The sequence below is a fragment of the Nipponia nippon genome, unplaced genomic scaffold, assembly GCF_047370975.1.
Source record: "Nipponia nippon isolate SJK-2023a ecotype South Korea unplaced genomic scaffold, ASM4737097v1 scaffold_4, whole genome shotgun sequence".
Taxonomy (NCBI): Eukaryota; Metazoa; Chordata; class Aves; order Pelecaniformes; family Threskiornithidae; genus Nipponia; species Nipponia nippon.
In genome coordinates, this window is record NW_028262358.1 from 69,563,909 (window position 1) to 69,583,870 (window position 19,962).

General features: G+C 42.5%; 1 protein-coding gene across 7 annotated transcripts in view; it reads right to left on the minus strand.

The window, feature by feature from the left end:
- Positions 1–19,962, minus strand: part of PKIB (cAMP-dependent protein kinase inhibitor beta) — a 56,366-nt gene that overhangs the window by 22,818 nt on the left and 13,586 nt on the right. Inside the window, exon 1 of one of the 7 annotated variants that reach the window (XM_087775873.1) lies at positions 12,781–12,876. The exons of 5 other annotated variants lie outside the window; for them this stretch is intronic. The gene's annotated coding sequence lies outside the window, so the exon portion shown is untranslated. Of the gene's footprint in view, positions 1–118; positions 195–12,780; positions 12,877–19,962 lie in introns of those variants that run through there. One more of the 7 variants, XM_087775872.1, reaches the window with a different exon arrangement.

A 19,962-nucleotide genomic window follows, 5' to 3' on the forward strand; every position in this document is an offset into this window, starting at 1 on the left:
TAGGAATGCTAGATGCTTATGCAACCTTGTTAAAATAGTTTAAAAACAGCTGAAAAGAGGTAGAGAACACAAATGGTAGAATACAGCAAATGAGAGAAAAGAAAAAAAACCTACTTACAGGACAGCAAAAAGGGGTTGATGAATACCAGAGACACCCAGAAACAACTAGAACATGATCTCAATGTCTGGCTTTCAGCTGACTACAGCAAAACGCCAAGGGAAGGCTGAACTGTTGCCAAGAGGGAAATGAAACTTGAATACATTTAAAATAAATAAACAGACTACAAATTCACGTACAGGAGCACATGCCTTGCAGGTAGACTTCTGGAGTTCAGCCTTTCCATTCAGGGCATTTCTGGTACAAAAATAAGTCCTTAACAACCGTGTCATAAAATGAATTCTCCATCCTCCCATAAAGGAGGGCGCATCTCTCTGCACCAGCGGTGCCGCTACATTCACCCCAAAGGCGGCAACTGCTGCCTGGACACTGTGTAAGAAAGCAAGCTGTGTCTGTTCAATGGCATTCTGCTATCCGAAGTGGGAACACGTTACCTATGGCATAAAAACTACTTTCACGCTGTTGTAAGAGAAATAATACTTTCCCACTGCATTTTCAGCAAATGTCTACAACGGAGTTAATATTTCAGCATCTACACACGGAGAGTTTCACAGCGGACAAGAAAGCTACCTGGAAATAACCATACTGCTTCATTTTGTATTAGCTGTCAGCTGATTTGCACGGAGAACCAACCGGCCTGCAGAGAAGAGGGCTATCTAGTATGGTTTCCTGGCAATCTGCCCGATTCTGCCCCCCAAAATGCCAAGTACCTTAAAGCTCGTGGTTCAGGTATGCCTTCAGCCCCACAGCATGGTCTTTCTTGAAGAGGGGCTGGGCGTGAGCGACAGAAGAAAGCCACCGCTCGAGCTGTGGGCAATCACAGGGAGGAACACCCAGGAAGGAGCCAGAAGCTCTGGCTTCCACTGTCTCCTCAAAAATAACCTGCCGTCACACAACTACCAGGGAAGCAAATCAACACTGGAAAAGCCTCCCTGCTTTTAAAAATCAGAAAGGCTGAAACAATTTGAATCTATACAAATAAAAAAAGCTTATTGTGTGCCAAGTACGTCAGCAGGGGAAAAAAAGGAAAGGAACACTGAAGAAAAATTAATTTCTCAGTTGAGGAGATGACTCAACGTTTTGTACAAAGTCAAGATAGTCTCCACCTGACATTTCTCAAGGGTCAGTCACCCACAGGTGGGGGACTGGGGGGAAAGTGGGCTTTTATTTACCACTGGATTGGTTTCTTCCAACACAGAGGACCCAGCTGAGTAGAACTCAACTGCTGTAAATCTAGAGCAATCCCACAGGAGTTATGTTCCTCTGGATGTATGCTGGGGCACTTGAGAATTGGGTCTTCCCAGAAACCGTTCACATCAGCCAATTACTTAGTTACTGAAGTGAAAATGGGACATTTCAGTGGATGTCAGTGGGATCATAAAGTCAGGTAGCAGAAATAGAAATTAATCTGCCTAGATACATATTCCTTTTTTGTACGGTGTCATCTCTACTTCAAATGTTTAACCTAGACATAAAAAGAAGAGAAAAAAAGAAACCATTTGTTTAAATGGTTATATTAAGTTAGCCTTCAAATCACTTATGTATTTGGGTACAGTATGAAACCACACTAAAGCCTACACAGATCTATTCAACAACTCAGCACTTGCTAAATATAACCTTTACTTCCCCATATTCTCTCTATCAGATGAACATTCTTCCCTCTGCACTTTCATATTAAGTGATAATACTTCATGAAACCCAGTACAAACTTTGTGAAGGGCTCAGAGAACCCCCGCCTGTTCCACAGGTACTAGTTATAAAAAAATGCTGCTCCAGAAAGTTATTAGGATAATACAAAGATCAGCATTTTGAACTAGAGAGGGGTTTGTTATGGAGAGATTACTGGATTTCAAAATACTGCAAAATAAATTGTACCACTTCTCAACCTCCACCTCAACGTTTCTGCAACAGTCACCGATACAATAAAGGGAGCATAAATTTACAGGAAAAAACGCAATCTTCCCTGAAGCTTTTAGCACTCTGTAAAATCAGTTTTCTTCTTGTGCTTGTCGATTATGCCTATTTTATTGGCTTTGCTTAATTAACACTATCCAGAAGAAACTTCAACGACATAACTGTCCTTGGCCATTGGTTACGAAATACACTTCGTTTATTTTACAAGTCTAGTTGGCAAGGCAAAGCAAGACTGGGTTTCTAATTAAGAACCAGGATCCGAAGAGACTAGCGTGAATAAAGGGAGACAGAAAATGTTATCAGGGTCACATCGACCAGTGCTGCAGTAGCAGAAGGGAAGTATGTGGTTGCCACCATGCTGATGCACACACACAACCCAGCTGGGGTAATGCAATGGCTAGAGCCCCATTAGCCCCCTTTTACAACCTATTTTCTTTCCTTCTATTCCCCTGCCCTTCAATAAATCATGCCTGGTATCAGCAGGGAAGCACAAAATTGTAAATGTTATCTGAAGTTAAAATGCTCTCTTGTTCCAAATCTGTTGCTCACCTGAAGACCAAAAACCATGCGTTTACTTCAGCTGATATATTACTGGACAAACCGTTGGTACAGTCAGTGCTCTGAACCACATCCTTAGCCTGAAATGCTTTCTTTGCACACATGCCCTTTCAAACCTGACATTTTACGTGCTGATTTTAGCTGCTTTATAGTTACCTAAGTGCTGAGGAGAGGAAGAAAACAACATGTACATACAAAAGGTTTGTTGATGGGTTCTCTCTTTTCTATTTTAAAGTTCAAAAGCATATATATTATACATCTTTGCAGCTCTCCAGGGTTTCTACCAGCTAAAGGATAGATTTTTCTGAACTGTTACTGCAGCTTCCAAAGCTGTGACTCAGCAACCACACTTTCACACTTAGAAATTTGGCAAGTGACTTGGTGCCAGATAAACTAATGATCTAGCAGCTTCCTAATATGCAGCAGGATGCTTTAATGAAAGTATGCCCATTACATATGTAAGGACAGATTATTTGCTGTAAACTCAGATAAACTTTGTTGGTCTTGCAGTGCTGAGAGCATTCAGAATCTCCTAAACAACATAATGTTTGGGTTGTGGAAAGTCTATTCTGGCATGTCATCATTTATTAAGAAATAACTTTTGCACTTCTCATTTCAAGAAATTTATTTTCCAAATAATATCGCTGAGACCTTTACTTGCTGACTTTTTCTACAATAATTTCTATTTATTAATTTTGTAACAGATGAAGAAAGTGTTCTCAATTTGTGTTCAGTGCACTTGAGAAGCTCAGTTAAGTCTGAACCATTCCTTTTATAGACCAACCAAGTTACCTTGTACGAAGTTTTTAAAGAAATGAAAATTAGACCACGAGATATATTATTGGCTTGATGTCCAGAATGCTCTTAGGTTTATAAATAAAATACTTACCTATGCATATAAAAGCATTTCAGGTTATTTGTAATTTGCATTTATTTTGCATTATTAGGAATGGATACCTCCACATCTCCTACACTGAAGCCTAAGGACATACGTCATCCAAATTCTTTTTTCTCTAAATGCTGTTGCCATAGCCATTAAGGTGAGATGACTACACTGGATATGGAACTGCTCATGCTCACACCACAGCTGATGAAAAAAAAAACATCTCTCTAAAGCAAATAAAGGTGGAATCAAGCCTACTGCAAGCAGCCATATGCAAAGTCAAGCTTTTTGTGGACTGAGGTGATGAAGGCCCACTACTGTCCCTGGACCTCATCTTGCCTCTTTTCTTGTTCCACACACCACAATTTTTCATAGCACCTGGGACGGATTTTTCTTCGTTCTTCAGCCAAGAGCATGTGCACGTATAAGACAGGTGCCACGACACCTTTGCTTGAGGTACCAGACCTGCAAAGTAGAAAAAAGCCAAACCACAGAACTAGATGCCGGATTTTCCTCTACTAAGTTGGATGTTTCAGAAAACTGCTTCAACCTACAATTCTCACACATGAAAGGAGAGCTACCTGCAACTAACCAACAGGTAATACCTGGGAGAAGGGCATGCCTAGGGATCCTACCCATCACAGACTTTTCCTTGCTCTGGGTTGCGAGGAAGCACCCGCATCTACTCACCGCTCACTTCAGCTGGTGAAGAAATCATCGCCTCTGCAATGACTCCTTCAAATCACCAGGAAGGGTTCATTCCTCGTTTTGAAAACATGCCCAGAGGAGAATACCTAGTGATTTGAAGAAAAACTGCCTTGAGCTTCTGTCTCCTAGGTGAATGCTTTCATCCCTAGGGAAGAAATTAAGTTGAGCAATAGGACTTTCCACTGTGCAGAAGTATTGTAACTGAAATTCTGCTCTTTTAATGTCAATGTAAGTTTTGCCCTAGTCTTTACACTTTAACCTCTAATACAATGCTTTCTTTGAGGGGGAAAAAAAGTGTGTAACAGAAGTTGGTGGTCAGGACTGGCATTCGTCAGGCCACCACTTGAACAGAGGAAAAATATTGTACTTGAAACCTAAAGACTTCTTCTCTAATTTATGCAGTGACTATTTCTCATACAAGAAGAAAGCGGCCTTGGAGTCACAACTTCCACATTTCCAGCTGAGTACCGTAATGACCGTGCTCATTTTGTCCCCACAAACCATGAATTCTTACCTGTCCTCTTCTCTAATTAGCTCCCAACTGGCTGGATAAAAAGTGTCCACAGCACTGAGCTGTTAGAAAGGGGTTAAACCAAACATGAGTAAAACCACAACAAAATTAAACCAAAACACTGCGTGTTTATTTAAGTAAGACTTGAGACTAAAAACATTGACCATGCTGCAAGGAACTGCTGAGTATTTCTCTGAAAGAATATTTTCCTTGCATTGCCAGTATTACATTAGCAAAATACTGATAAAAAAGCACTAAAGAGGACCCCAACAAGACGCTGTTCTCTTGGAGACAACAGTTGCAAAACATCTTAGGACATTTACATGCTTCTTGCAACGGAAAGTAAATGAGATCAGTCACAACACAGACCTGCTAATCTGATGATAGGATGGTTTTAATTGCCTCTGTTGCTACACGCTATGGTGACTCGCTGCAACTAATAGTTTGACTTTTCTGATCCCCCTAGGGGAATCGTTATTAGAATTTGTCCCTGCCAGTGAGGAGTCATCACACCTACAAAGAAAGGAACAGGATTAAAAGAAAGCTGAAGAGTCAGTTTTCACTTGTATGTATTATTTGCACGTACCAAAGTCAAATAGTGACAGTTTTAATGCAACTAAACTCAGGGAAAAAGTTATGCCTCTTGCCAGCCTTTGGTGAAGTTTAAATGCATTGCATACATTAGTTTGTCAGGAATACTGGAGTTAGAGTCCTGAAAAAAGTAGAGGTCAGTGTAAACTGTTAGACACACAGTACTTGAGAAAAACCGACCACTAACATGTCCAAAATAAATAGAAGATAATTATGCAATTATTTGGGAAACTCTGAGCATCAGTTTCTGTGCTTATCATTTCTGTATCACCTGTGTGTCTCCTACTACCACCTCAATCGCCGAACACTGACAAGCCACACTGACTTCCAGAGCTGGATCATTACATAGTGAAATCTGAACTGGTGCCAACACATACTTCATCATACATCAGAAAAGGCCCCTTGTTTTGTTCCTCTCACCACACAGAAAGCCTATTTACCCAAGCTCTGCAAAGTCTTGTTTGCGTTCTTTTTTTGCGGAGTTCTCAGGCACATCCCAAGTGAGTCACTAGATTTGAAGTTGGTGAACTCTTAGCAACCGCTAAGAAAACAGTGAAGACTAGTAGTTGTCAATAACTGGATGAAATGAAGTGACTTTTGATAGACAAACTAATGATCCTACCTCACTGTCAACTCGAGGCCCTGTGTTTTCTGGGAGAGATTCTTTGCTCTCCTTATTGTCAGCCAATCTAGCAAATGTCAGCTCCAAAACTAACATTTTTGGGGACAAGATGCAATACCAAACATTCAACAGTGGTCCAAAAAGAAAGTGTCTTTGTTATATACTTCATCACAGTTTTAGAAGCTTTACATGTCACTAACCCACGTTAGAAATCTGACCTTTGAGTTCCTTTAAGTTTAGGAAAGAAGAAAAATTCTGCAATTTTCCTAACTGTATTTCACATTTATTATGAAGTCATTATTTCAGGCTGTTCACGGGTACTTTTTAGATGGTGTCTTTGTATCTTCCCATTCTAACTCTAACCCTAACCCTAACCCTCTTGCTGGAGAAAAGCATGAGCATTCTGAGTTTTTCTCAAAGTCAGCGGAGGAGGGGAAGGGAAGAAGTAACCTAATTAGGAAAAATACGTACTAGTTCAACTATCTTGTTTAGTCTTCTAAAAAAGAGTTCTGCATGTGAAAATGAATTAGGGTCACTGGTTCTGGGACAACTCAAAAACCTAATTAAATCAAAGGAAGGAATCCTACTTGACTTTGCCGAATACTTTACAAACAGATGGGGTGAATGAGACATGAAGAAAGGTCTGGAGGGAAGCAGACTCTGGTGGCTGCCCAGAGGCCACAGTCCACTGATGCTTCCTTCAGAATACCAAACACAAATAAATTTAGGGATATCCTAAAACGTCAGTCTCTTGAAAAAAAAAAAAAGGAGCAATCACCTCTTTTGCAGTGAAACCAAGTTAACGAGACGAAGTTTTTCTGTTCAGGTGGGAGTAAATGGCTGAGGCAGCCAGGTGGAAATCAATAATTTACACTTCCAGCATTGGTCAGAACCGTCTTCCTCACCAAGCAGATTTACAAGGGCACAGGGACAGATTGGCATAGGTTTGAACTCCGGTACAGAATCAGTCAAGGTGATAACTGGGTGTGGAACACCTTTTACACTTCTCTGATGCAGGAAGTCATTAAGTCTCTCGCCAGTGACTACTGTTTGGTTGTACAGGGCTTATTATTTTTTCCATCTGTTGCAGGCAATACACAAAGCAGGACAAGACGGTCACAGTTACCAAGAGTTTTCAGATTGAGTGGCTCACCCCGACAGGTGTGCAAACTATCAACTGATCCAGCAGGACTTTGTATTCTAAGAGCCTTCATCTTTTGGAAACTGGGCACAGTGACAGATTTCCAGTTTGGCTGTGAGACATGTAGAACAGAGCATGTGGCATGCCAAATCAGGCATCAAAAATCAGCTTTTTTTATTCTGAATGGGGCTGGCACTGAGTCTGGTTTCCAGATGGTTTTCTGTTGTGTGTTTCTGTTGCTTAGAGGAACACAGCAAAATCAGAAGGGAAAGCCCTTCCCCACAGAGAAGCAAGAAATCAGGGAAACAGAAGTAAAAACGTGAAGAATAAGGCAATCATTAGTAAGCTAAGTCACTTCCTGTGTCACAGCTTTCTCAAGTAAGGAACCAGCTGTGGAAGCTCTCACTTTTATGCCAAACAATTCAGTGTTTGACTGTCCTGTCTGTAGTAGCTTTGGCTGGCATTTTCCAATCTTATTTATGCAGTTAGATGCAAAGCAGCCAATTAACATGCTTTTATTTCTTTATTAACAAACATGGTCTTTGAAAGGACAGATGCTCTTGTTTACCATCCCCTCAGATTTCGATCAGCCTCCATATCGATGTTTGAGCTCTATGCTATACAAAGTCTGACTTCTTTTGCTCTTTATCTGCTTTTGATATTTAATTTTTCAAACTGCTTGATGCTTGTATTAGAATCTGTTTTAATTTTTTCATATTTGGAAATGCTCCTTACATCTCAAATTAATTCATGAATATCATTAAAAGTCAATGGGAAAATTCAGTTTAAGAATTTGACCCCTGGAGTAACTCTGGCTTCTAAAAGACTCCCAGCACAGCTGAAGGGTGCATACTTAACACAGTGGGGACATGACAGAGTTGACTTAAAGGACTGCTAACTACACTCACTTTTAACTATTTGACTCTGTTCCATTTATTTATTGTATTAGAGCCCACTTATTACCTAGCAACAGACAACTCAAATACAAGAGGGGATAATGTCAAATCAATAAACTGAAGTGCAATACACAATCAAATGACGCTTTAACTCCAAGTTGTAGCCCTATACACCATTGTACTGCCTAACTCCAGTACATAGGAGCACTCAGTCAAGGGTTTAATTTTTGTAGTTGCATGGTTAAAAACACATACTTAAGCACTCTGTACAACTGGGGCCATAATCACTTATTTTATTTTATTTTCTAATTTCGTCTTTCAAAATAGCAGTTGCAGGCTTAAGAGAGACCACCAGGACACAACAGGTCCAAATATTCAGCTTTCTGTTCTTTCTCTGAAGAGCGCTGAGTAATGTTGACTTCTACAGATACTGGAGAGAGCTAAAGTTATTTAGCAACTTAAAGGATCAAGCCCTATTAAAACTCCAGGAATGTGCAAGACTTCATCAGAAAGGTTTCTTTCAACAGGGAAATTTTCTTTTCAGGGAAAGTAGACCTTTCCCTGACATCTGATCTCCTGTAACAGTCTGATAGACAGACACACATTCTTGTAGGTCTGTTGTGCTGCCGTGGCCTTGAGCCCAGGCCCTCTGAGGAGACAACAGAGCAAAGATGCAGCAAGCCATGGAAAACAGGATTCCCTTTGCTGCTCATACCATCCTGCCTACAGGCAACCATAGGAGACTGAGCCTGGAGCTCCTTGCTGCTGCTGAGAAGCAGTAGCTGGGACAGAGGAATTGGGGCAGGAGGGCACATTACCTTCTAACTCTACTGCTCCTTCAGCCCTTGCCTCTTGACCTTGAACCCATGGTATACTTTCCTCACTCCTTACTGACTTTTCTCTTTTCATTCCATCTTACTGATGCAGGATTCAAGCTAATAAAACTCTGCAAGCTTGTGACTTTTCATGTCAACTACAACTTACTTGGCTTGAAGCAGAAACCCAGGAATCTACAGGCTGTGGTAGCCAAAAGGTCAAACTACCTTTGTACAGGCATAAGCAGTGTATGGACAGCGGGGCCAATTAACCTGTGCCTCTAAGCCTGCAGAGGTTAATGAACAAGCATAACATTACTGCCAGCTGCACTGTAAAAAGGCGAATGTGTGGTTTCAGTGTTAGGACCCATGAAGTACAAAGGGTGAGCAAGAAGCATTTTGAAGGGTAATAATTTAATTTTAATCACTGGTCAGAGATTTGTGGAAGGCAGAGAAGGCATTTCGGGCTTGCCACTGTCCACAGTACAACCACGCAGATGCCAGTATGGCAGTAAAACGCCTTTTTTCACATGCCCTAGCACAAGGTGAACACAGGCAGAGCCATACGGACATCAGCAGAGCACCGACCAGGCATATCTGTGGGCCAGAGATGCAGAAGGAGCCACAGACTCAAAAGGGGCTGGGGAGGGATGGTGATCAAAAGGATTTAGTCTTTCCTCCTATACTGTAGAGCCGATCCTGCCTGTTTGTCACACAAAAAGGGAGAGGGGAGAGACATCCCCCCCAAACATCTGTAAGCAATCTTCGGTGGCTTGCAGTCGCAAATCGGCGTATTTGCGCAGATAGACCTAGGCCCAAGTGAGGCTACAGCTTATTTCCGTGCAGGTTATCGTACTGTGCACAGGATTTTGTAAGCACAATTATAGTCTCTGACATCCTATCGAAAAAGAGCGGTCACCATGGTAACGCCTGAATCACGTGGCGCTGCACACCTGATACCAATCAATCTTGAAAACATCTTTGTAGAGAAACAGTCTCCTGGAAAACTGCAGATGGGGGTTTCTTGTTGAGACTAAGAAGATGCTCTCTTATAACAAAAATGGGAATTGTACCTTATAATCTTCTCATTTGACTCTCTCTCCATACAATCCCATTCTCTGTCAGCTTACAAAAGTGATAGAAAATAAAAAAGGGCAACGGTTCCGTGCTGAAAAGAGTGACAAACAACAAAGTACAGCTGGCATGTAAATGATATGTTGCATTTTTCCCCCGGAGCATTATATGTGACTTCTGAGAACACAGCCATGCTCTGGTTGCTGAAACAAAACATAAACATGCCCACCACAGTGCTGCTCCACCGTCCCAGGACACCAGACTTCCCCTCAGATGTTAAAAAACAGAAATTTTATCAGCTTCTTTCTCCCTTTTTGCTTCCCCAGGCTGCAATTTAATTTAGTTGATTAGAGTTGTGTTCCTCTGTGTGGGTAAAAGAAGAGCACGTTTAAGGAAATGATGTTTGCATTTAGCTTGGCATTCTGGCTTTCGGAAGTGCGTTCTGCCACCAGCCCTCCAGACACATCCAGCAGCCAAAGACCTGATGAAGTTGCTGATGTCTCAGGGGGGTTTTGGTGGGTTGCTTTTTTTTTACATCTCGGCTGTGCCCTAGCAGCCTTTGGGCTATCTGTGCTGTGCCTGCTCCTCTGCCTGTTTCAGTAGCCTGCTGCCTCTCATCGTCCTAGCAAGGACACTGCTACGGGTTGATGAAAATAATCCCAGCAAATAACTCATCCATAAAGTTCAACCAGCCTCAGCAGTATTTCCAAGGTAGTCTTGATATTTCCTATTTGATTCTATCCCAAATTATTGCTACCTTCACTATTTGAAAGTCTAGCACTTCTTAATTTTCCTTTGAAAAAGACTGTTTCTGTCCAGATGGCTTCCATCTTTGTCATCTTCCATTCCATCTCTATTTTATTTTTCAAATAAGTCACAGCTATAATCATTTATTCTGACAGTGTCTCTCCTTTATTTGATGTGATTTCAGAACAGGAGAGCCACCAAATTTGCAAATGCCATTGACTGACAAAAGTTGGATATCCAACTTCCATGATGCTAGGAACAAATTTGCTTAGAAATTCTTTTAGCATCCTGCAGATGAGTGTAAAAACAACAGGAGTAGACACTGTATGAGTCTAAGGAGGTAATGAGACATCCTTTGCTAAGCTTGCTGAAGTCACTAGGACCTGCCCACGCTCTCTTGCCATTCCTTCGCTGCTGACCCACCAGAACAGATGACGTGCACGTGAACTGCTACCACAGGTTGTGCTCTCTGTAACGCTTTAGAAGTCAGTGCTGGTAATCATGGAGTCCTATTACACATAAGGAAGTTGGGCTTTAAATCTCCTTTCATAGAGTGTGGAAGTTGTTAAATTTATTCAGCTGCATTTCTGACATGTGTCCCACAGTAAATGGCATCATTGTTCGACAGGGCAGCAGACCCCCACGACAGAAACGTAATGTTCCAAAATCAAAATGAAGACATCACTAACAGTTATTGAGTTTTAAGCTATGCCAGGGCCCAGTTATGGTTTTCAAAATGGATAGAAATTGATAGCAAAAGAGCCATTGATTTTGGCAAGGATCAGAGACCATATTTCGATTACATCCAGTATCTTTTGCAAAGGTAAGTGGCAAGGGAAGATCAGGAAAGTGCAAGTGAGTTGTTACAGCAATTGAGAAAGCTGCCTGTGGCCTCCTGTACTTTATCAGGCTGTAGGAAAGAACTCAAAACCCGCCCTTCCCAAATCCTTAGTTTGAAGCCAACAAAGTAATCCATGCAGTGAAACACACAAAACCAGTCTACCCTCGCCCTGAAAGAGCTTTGTCTTAAATAACTAATTAACCATGCAGTGCAGCCTGGAAGACATTCACACACAGGCACCCAGGAAAAATCCAGTTAAGGAACAGAACATCACATTATACTTGCCACCGGAAAATGATGATTCATTTGTTTTCCATATCCATTTATAATTTAAGGGTCATCATAAAAAAAAAGTACTGAGGGTCAAAAGCTTCACGAATATTTTCATTACCTTCTCTAGCAAGTCTTCATATGCTTTTGCTGACAGTAAGATCACAAACCTTTCACCCTTATGCAGCTGACTCAGCAATGCTGTAGAAGCTGTCAGTACTGCAAGTTTCAAAATGTATGCTAAACTGATGCTTTCTGTTAAGGTTGCCTTCCTTTACTACTGTCCTTATGTGTATGAACTTCAAATATGGAATACCAGACTGGGACATAGCATGTGTCTTTTAGGCTGGTTATTTTTTTGAGTGCTCCCTTAGGAATACAATCTTTACGTGAGCACATCTACACTTCGACTCTTTTTTATCCCCTGATGCTGTACAGTAGAAATAACTGATAAATAGCTGCTAAAGAGTTATTTATACAAGTGCAAACACAAACCCACTGGATTTGATAGTATATTTTCCTTTTGTACTGGTGTAAAATAGTAGTGAAATAAAACCAGCATGATTAAAATAAAACCAAACACGATCAGAACAGCAGAACTAGCAAGCAAAACGAATCAGAAAGTCTGCCTTCTGAGCTCCCCTTTCACATTCAGACTTCCATCCCCCGCACCTATGGTAAAGGTTTTTTTGCCCTCCTCCAGTTTAATTTCTGAGCCTCAGTACTATCACCTAGAAGCATTTGACAGCTTTTTTCCACTCCTCTTTCTGCTTCTCGAAGAAGAGCAAAAAGCAAAGATAAAGCCTGGATTCTGTGACAGGGTTTGTCTTCGTACCGTGATTGATGAGGCTGATGCTGTACTGGCTTTAAACTTGAAAATGTCAAAAACAACAACATCCCTCTGAAGCAGCGAGGAAGAAGGGCACCGACTGAGCCCGTAGGTAGCATAGCCTGAAGTTGCTTGAATAGGCTCAAAAACATTTGAAGACAGAGGCCTGTCTCCTAAGAGAGGTTTTACGGTATTCATTTGCCTGGAATTTAGACTGAACGACCACTAGTTTCTAGCTATGAAATGTAAAAGGAATTGCTACCTGCTGCAGCTCAGCACTCCCATTCTCCAGCTGCATCAGGGAAGGATTTCAGCCACCCGTCCCCGGCGAGAGCCAGCTCCCCCAGTGAACAGGAGCGGGGCAAGTCACGGGAGAGGACGCTCCCTGCCAGCCCGCGTACAAAGCTCCCTTTGTCCCCCGAGACTCCAGCTCAGAGGATGTGTGCGCCTTACCCTCACCCGCGGCTGTTCCCCACCCGTGAAACACATGAACAGCAGCTTCTAGCAGGCTAGCTGGTGAAACCAGGGGGATGTCCAGCCCACCCTGGGGTGGGGGCACCCCTTCTTACAGGGCCTGAGTCTTTCTTTAGATCTTTGGTGCACACAGTGGAGGAATCCACTTCCCCACCTCATCCTCACTTCTGTCTGTGCTCAAATAATTTGACCTATTCGGAGTAAAATTTCTGGGAGATTTGAATGTGATTTTACCGAGAGCTGTTAAACGACAAATACTTTTCAGCATGGCCTTAAGGACCCAGGTGTCTGATTTATGCACCATAGAAAGTCATTGCAAATACCAGTGCACTCTCCAGACACTCATCTGCCACTGTCTTCCCAAGGTAGCCATGCCCTTCCCAATCATTCTCAAGATAAAAATGTAAAAGGCAACTGGCATGTCAACACAGAAGAAAGAAATGGCATATTATAGCTACTCTTCTGATTTTTGTTCACCTTCTGTTTCCAGTGAAGGCATAACCACTCCTAACTCCTGCTTCTTCCGAAATGAGGGGTGAAGGCACCTCGTAAGACTTACCACCCAAGTGCATCTGCTCCTTGTCCATACCATGGACTGGAGAAGGGTAACCCAGAGGACAGAGCTCTGTCCCATCACAGACAGAAAGAGGTAGCCTATAGACAGTGCTAATGAAGTCCTTTTTATACGTGGAGGCCCTCACAATTAGGCTCTTGACATACTTAGCAGTTGCCTCATTCTGCCTTCCGGTGAGTTTGTATCTTTGTTAGGAGCTGCCTCCAAAGTGCTGATCTCTGCGGAAAGGCATTTTATGCCAACTATTGAAATCCAAATCCACAGGCTTACTGGCTGAGTACAGCTCTACAGCAGGTGGGGGACCAGAACCTCAGCCTACGGACTAGCCCTCTCCTTCTCAGGCTTCCTATCTATTCCCAGGACCGTAGTTACAGCATTGCTTTGGCCGTAAGAGGCCAACTTGCTCTTTCTTCTGAAATACATAAATATGGCATCAGTTTAGACTGTGCAGTGCTTTTATAGGACATCTTCAATGTGCACACAGAGCAGCTTTGGAGATTCCACTGTCCTTTTTGTGAGAGGTTTATCTCTTTTGTGAGAGGTTGGTCTCTCCAATGAAAAAATCCTTTATCACAATTCGTCCTGGGTCCCGTATAATTATATTGACCTGGGTTACTGTTCCCCACTTCAGTGTGGTGCCTACACAGTTTGTGGACACTTTAAGAGGATGCACAATGACTTAAACCTCCTCATACAGCCTATGCTGAACATGAAGGATATTGGCAGGCATGATTTCCACATTGTAAACCCATATTTGAGGAGGTTAGCTTTCAAAAATGGACGGAGCGTATCAGTTTGCACATTTTTACCATTCCCAGACACAGAGATATGTGGGCTCTACATCTGAACAGATAAAGGAGGTTAATTTAATTTCTGATCCCATGTTGTAAACTATTAAGCTACACAACTTGTGTCCTGAGCATTATCTGCAGTGAAATACGTAAAAAAACGACAGTTCATGAGTTCTTTTATCAAGTTTAAAAAATGTCTATAGCTGATCAGTAGGTGAATCTTATGCTTAAGCCACATCTACTTACAGTTGTAGCTCCTTCCTCTACCAGTAACTTGCGTAAGCAAGGGTCTACTACTTTCAAAAGAAATTTCACAAATGCAGAACCACTTACCCTGCAAAGCACTGGCGACATCCCTGCATAGCTGAAGTGGACAAGAAAGCAATGGCTACAGCTGGGGTAGGGACAAGGAGACAATTACACCAGCTGGCAGAGGGCAATGAGGAGGTGGCAGTGATGACAAAAAGAAAGATGAATTATGGCAGCAGTGAGGCTTGGCTTTGAGAAGACTGGGGCTATCATTCTGGATGTCCTGTACCTTGGCCAGGATCTCTGTCAGAAACCAACACTCTGCAAATTCCCACACCTCCACAGATTTATGGTTTGCTTGCCATTACACATGATCTTAACATTTCAAATGTCCACAGATTCAATAGGCAACAAATACTGATTGTTTCCAAGACAGAACTTGCTTGATGTCATGCAGTTGGCTTCAGGGAGCAATTTCTTGATGTCTGTGACAAATCTATCCTGGATCTGAAAACTGGGTTCAATCTAAAGAGATGATTGAGAGGTCCAGGAGGTAATTAATATTGTTGAGAAGGTCATAAGAAAATTGAAGAAAGTAAAATATATCAACAGCTATTAAACATAAAGACACTGCACCTGGCTCAAGTAACCCGTGAGCTGCTGAGCACTGGACATGTGGAGAATACACAGGGGAAAGTACTGTTGTGTGTTCATAGTGTTTTTCCTAGGCGCTTATTTTTTACTTCTCTCAGTGGCAAGACACTATGGACAAGACAGCCGATCGATCTGAGGCAGTTCAACTGTTCTTATGCTCTGGAGGAAAATATAAAAATAAAGCCCCCACAAATTAAATCCCCATTATGTCAGTTCAAAGCAAATGGAAAACTTTCCTCCCCTTCCATACCAAACAGCAGTCCAAGTCATTTAGTCAACACTGATTTAAGAAAACCCATTCCTTTCTGGACCCTCAAGCAGTGGAACAGCAGAGGACACTAAGGTTTCTAGTCCAGTGTTTGCTGCCTGGTGCCATGGCGAGGCAGAACATCACGTTTCTAATGAAGAGAAAACCACAAAAATCATGTTCAGTTTTGATTTCCACCCCCAGAAGCTGGTGTGTGAGACCACCTTCAACTAACCCCACAGCAATCCCCTGCAGAGGGGAAGGATGAGTTCCTCCTGTGGCAAGGAGTCAAATGTGTCTGCTGATTTTGGAAAGGTAGAAAGCAGAATCTGAAAGTGGAAAATTACAAGGGTATTTTGGGGTAATAAGACATTACAGCTTTCCAATGAAAATGGGAAAGGATCCTATTAACTGTTCATTCAGTTTCGTTTTTTGATTTCAAAGAAGCATTAGAGAATGAAAAAGCACTCTAAAGATTGAAAGAGCTCAATCAGAAAAGAACACAAGATTATCAATTTTGTCTTCCTATTGAAACTGTATGACCCCTCCACTTGTGCTGAACTCTGCTTGAATGGTAAAATGGGAAGTCTCACAGCGCACAAAGAGATGAACACACAGATTTTTCCATATTGATCATCCTTGAAGCCCAGCAACTCTGCTGGTGGCTGCAGAGGCAGCTCTGCAGTGCTGCAGGTTGCCCTTCTGAAAGGGCAGCAACAGGAGCAATCAATTCCTAAAGCGGTGCTCTTTAAAGCAAGGTGATGCTGAGGAAATTTAAAAGTCAAATGCCCCAAAGAAACACCACCTGCTCTCCTGTCTACAGAGACATCCCTGATATTGGGCAGTCAGGACATGACAATTTATGTGCCATATCTGCCATAAATAAAGCTATCAGCATAGATGTGAGAGCTGAAGTCAGCAGTTCCAAAACTAAATCCCTTTTTAAAAACCTATGATTAGAAGGAAAAGGATATCAGAAGCCTAGACCCACCCTTGCAGCAGCTGGTCGTCACTTGCCCATGTTCAGCTGAAGCAATCTGCTGGTACACCAGGGCTTGCCAAAGGTTGAATGGCATTTGGAGGTGAGGGGAAGGCAGTCCCAGGGAAGACAATAAATCATATCTGATCCCTAAAGAGGTGGAGAGGGACAACAGAGGTGGAAAAAGGTTTTCTTTGGTCTTTGTTCTTGCACTATGCAGGCCAGACACAGCTGCAGCCCAAGGGGTTCCCTCGGGGTTAGGATTGCACCTCTTAGCTCTCCCTGGAAAAACGGCATCTCTGCAAAGAGCAGGAGAGGGAAAGCAGGCATCATTAAACCCCATCCCTGACCTCTGCATACTCCATTATAGCTTCATCCATCAAACAGGATTTTCACAAGTACTTTGCAATCCCCCCTGAAAGACTCCTTGGTGTTATCAGTAGGGCAATTTTACACATCATGAAAACACAGTATTTAGATTTGCATGTAGCAGATAACACAAAAAAAAGATGCATAACTGATGTCAATGGCAGAAGGATGATAAGCCTGAAGCCTTGATGATAAGCCTGAAGAGAAGCAAGTGTGTTTAAAAACTACTGTCCTATGTCCAGAGTCACTGCTGAATCCCCAATTCATTTTCCCCTCCCCAATTTCATGTCACTTTTTCATCACACTATCACCCCCCTTTCCCCCACCCAAACTGTCCTGCACAAGAACCTGCTGCATTTGTTAGCACAAGTGTCTCCATCGTGCAGCCTGTATAATCACATTTGCTAACATTTCTTTTAACCTAACAGGTTAAAAAAAACCTGACCCCATGTTATTCCATATCTGGTATCACTGAGATCAAACCTGAAATAAAACAACGGAAGGAAGCCTTGGCACACTGTGTATCCAAGGATGTCGCACTGATGATAACTGAAGGTCACCTCTGGATTCAGTGTGCTGTGAAACCAAACCTCAGGCAACCGGGTGGTGTTCTTGCTCTTCTCTCTGCTATGTACACCACTTAAATGATGGGAGACTACTTATGCAGCTTTTAGCAGCCTGTAAGTGAACATAATTCTGAGGTTAATTCACCAGGTATTATTCCTAGCCCATCTCTCTCTCAGGTACGCACAGCAACAGCATTCCCTCTGTTCATTCCAGGAATGAAATCTTCCCTTTACCCATATTCAGGAAAACGATGAATGCACTGGCTTATTCTGACCACAGTTCACATGTCAATGCTCTACATAAGAATATGTTCGAGCATCACACATCAACCAACCATGCAGCTTTACAGCGACAACCAGGCAGATGCACAGATTTTTTAATCGCCCTTGGTATGGAGGACATCACCAAAGAAAAAGCAGAACCAACGTACCACTGTGCTGCAGAGATCCATCCGAGAGGCTAATGTAACCAGGCACAATTTATAACGGATATTCTGAATTATGTCAGAAGCCAAATTCACCCTCATTTACCCTCAAGCTCAACAAGGCAGACAGGCACCAATACAAGACTCTACCCTTCAAGTCCTGGGTGGTCCATTCCTAGGCCTTGATGAGCTGTGGGTCTAAGCTGGCTAAAAGAAAGAGCTGCTAAAAAGTTCTTCTAAGGATGCACTGCTTCCAAAGAAATGCATAAAAACCCAGCAGAAATAGAAATCGGTAGGATACATCTCACAGAAATGAAGGGACACATGGCATAGGCCTCAAAAGTTCTTGTATTCGGCCAAGTTCCTGTCAGGGTTTTATTCAAAATCAGAAAAATATTCATGCATAGCATTCAAGCATGCCCATTCCCACTAAAGGATGTCTAAGCTCTACAGCCAGCTTCTCATACAATGCTCTGAGTTTTCTCTCACTATTTGTCCTTAGTGATTTTTTGCTTCTTCAAAGAATTCTGAGGGCAGCATGAAGAAGAGACAGCAGGTATTTAGCAGTGGTACCATGTCTGTTAAAAGCACAGAAGCTACCCTGCCACAAATACCATTGGTCAATGGTTTGTGCCTAATGCCCAAGCTCTTCCTATCACGCTTTCTTCTTAGGATGCATCGGTCAGCCATTCCTACGGTGTCCTCTCAGTTTTCCTGCTCACTGAATTTCATGAGCTAATATTTGATTCTTCAGAGATGTGCATTTCAAACACATCTGGGAGCTGACTGTCAAAATACTCAATATATATATGAAAATTACATGTGGATGAAGAAAAAGGGAGGAACATCTACAAATAAACTACTCTCCTGGAATTGTGGTCTTTCAACTACAGAATTGGAGGCTGAAAAATGGGTACCAGATATCAAAAACTGACACAGACAACTTAGTCAAAGGAGAATAAGCTGCAAGTTCACGCTAAGTCCTTTACCAATGCAAGTGGAAATTTTCTCTGAAACTGTAAATGACTATAAAAAGAAAAATCAAAGTCAGGATATACCAGTAGCCTTTCTAAGATTTCATGCAGCAAGAAAATACGCTGAGCATATATATCCAGGAAAGCTGTATTAGTAGAGTGTTGTTTCAGGTTGCTTACTAAGTGACTCAAAATAGTTCAATGAAACTGGAGTAGTTCAGAGGCCGTAGAGAAAAACAGAGTGAAACAACAGGGCCCAGTCAGCGCGATGGCAGAACACTTGCGTTGTGCAGCATGTTTTACATACGTGCCAGTAACGTTTCTGGGATCATAAACTTTTTCCCAAACAATTAATTTCCATGATCACCCGCTTGGCACAACTGCATCCAGAGTACATCACTCATTTGCCTCATTAGAAGAACGTAAACTCAGTCTTTCAAGAAACTTCCCTGGTGACACGGTTGTCTGTTCTGCATTTTGAAGGCTTCATCTGACAACTCAGAAGATAACATTTTCCCATTTTATTGTCAGGGGTATTATGGATTAGAGGGCAAGCCAACATTTCTTGGTAAGCACACGCATGTTCTAGTGGCCTGCTTTACAGGCATTGCAAATGCTGCAAATGCCCTTTCTTGAGACTGAAACTAGTACTGCTGGCCTCTGCGCTTTCCTTCTTCAGCATTAAAAAAAAAAAGAGGGAAAAAAGAATGGTTGGAGGCAAACAGGTGAATGTGAAAGATCTGGGTGCAGATCTCCATATGTTGCAGAGCCAGCAAGGAGATCCATGAGAAAACCCACCCCTGCCTCACAGATCCCCAGCTGAATGACGGCCTCCCGCCACAGGGGAACACTTCCTACGCAGGATGCTCCGCAAACAGCCAGCAGAAGCCTCATCACCAAACCACGGCATGGAGGGATCTGAGGGGTGCCACAACCTAAACCCTGGCACAGATCAGCTCCGACAGCCAGATGTGGCTCATCAGCAGGCTGGAGAAAACGCCAAAGAAGGGTGCAGCTGCTGGAGCAAGCCTCGTGCCACAAATGGCCACGAAACCACCAAGCTAAAGTGGAGGGTGAAGGAGGCTGAAGCCAACGGCGCGAATGCTCAACAGATGCGATACAACAAGCAGCAGACAAATAGC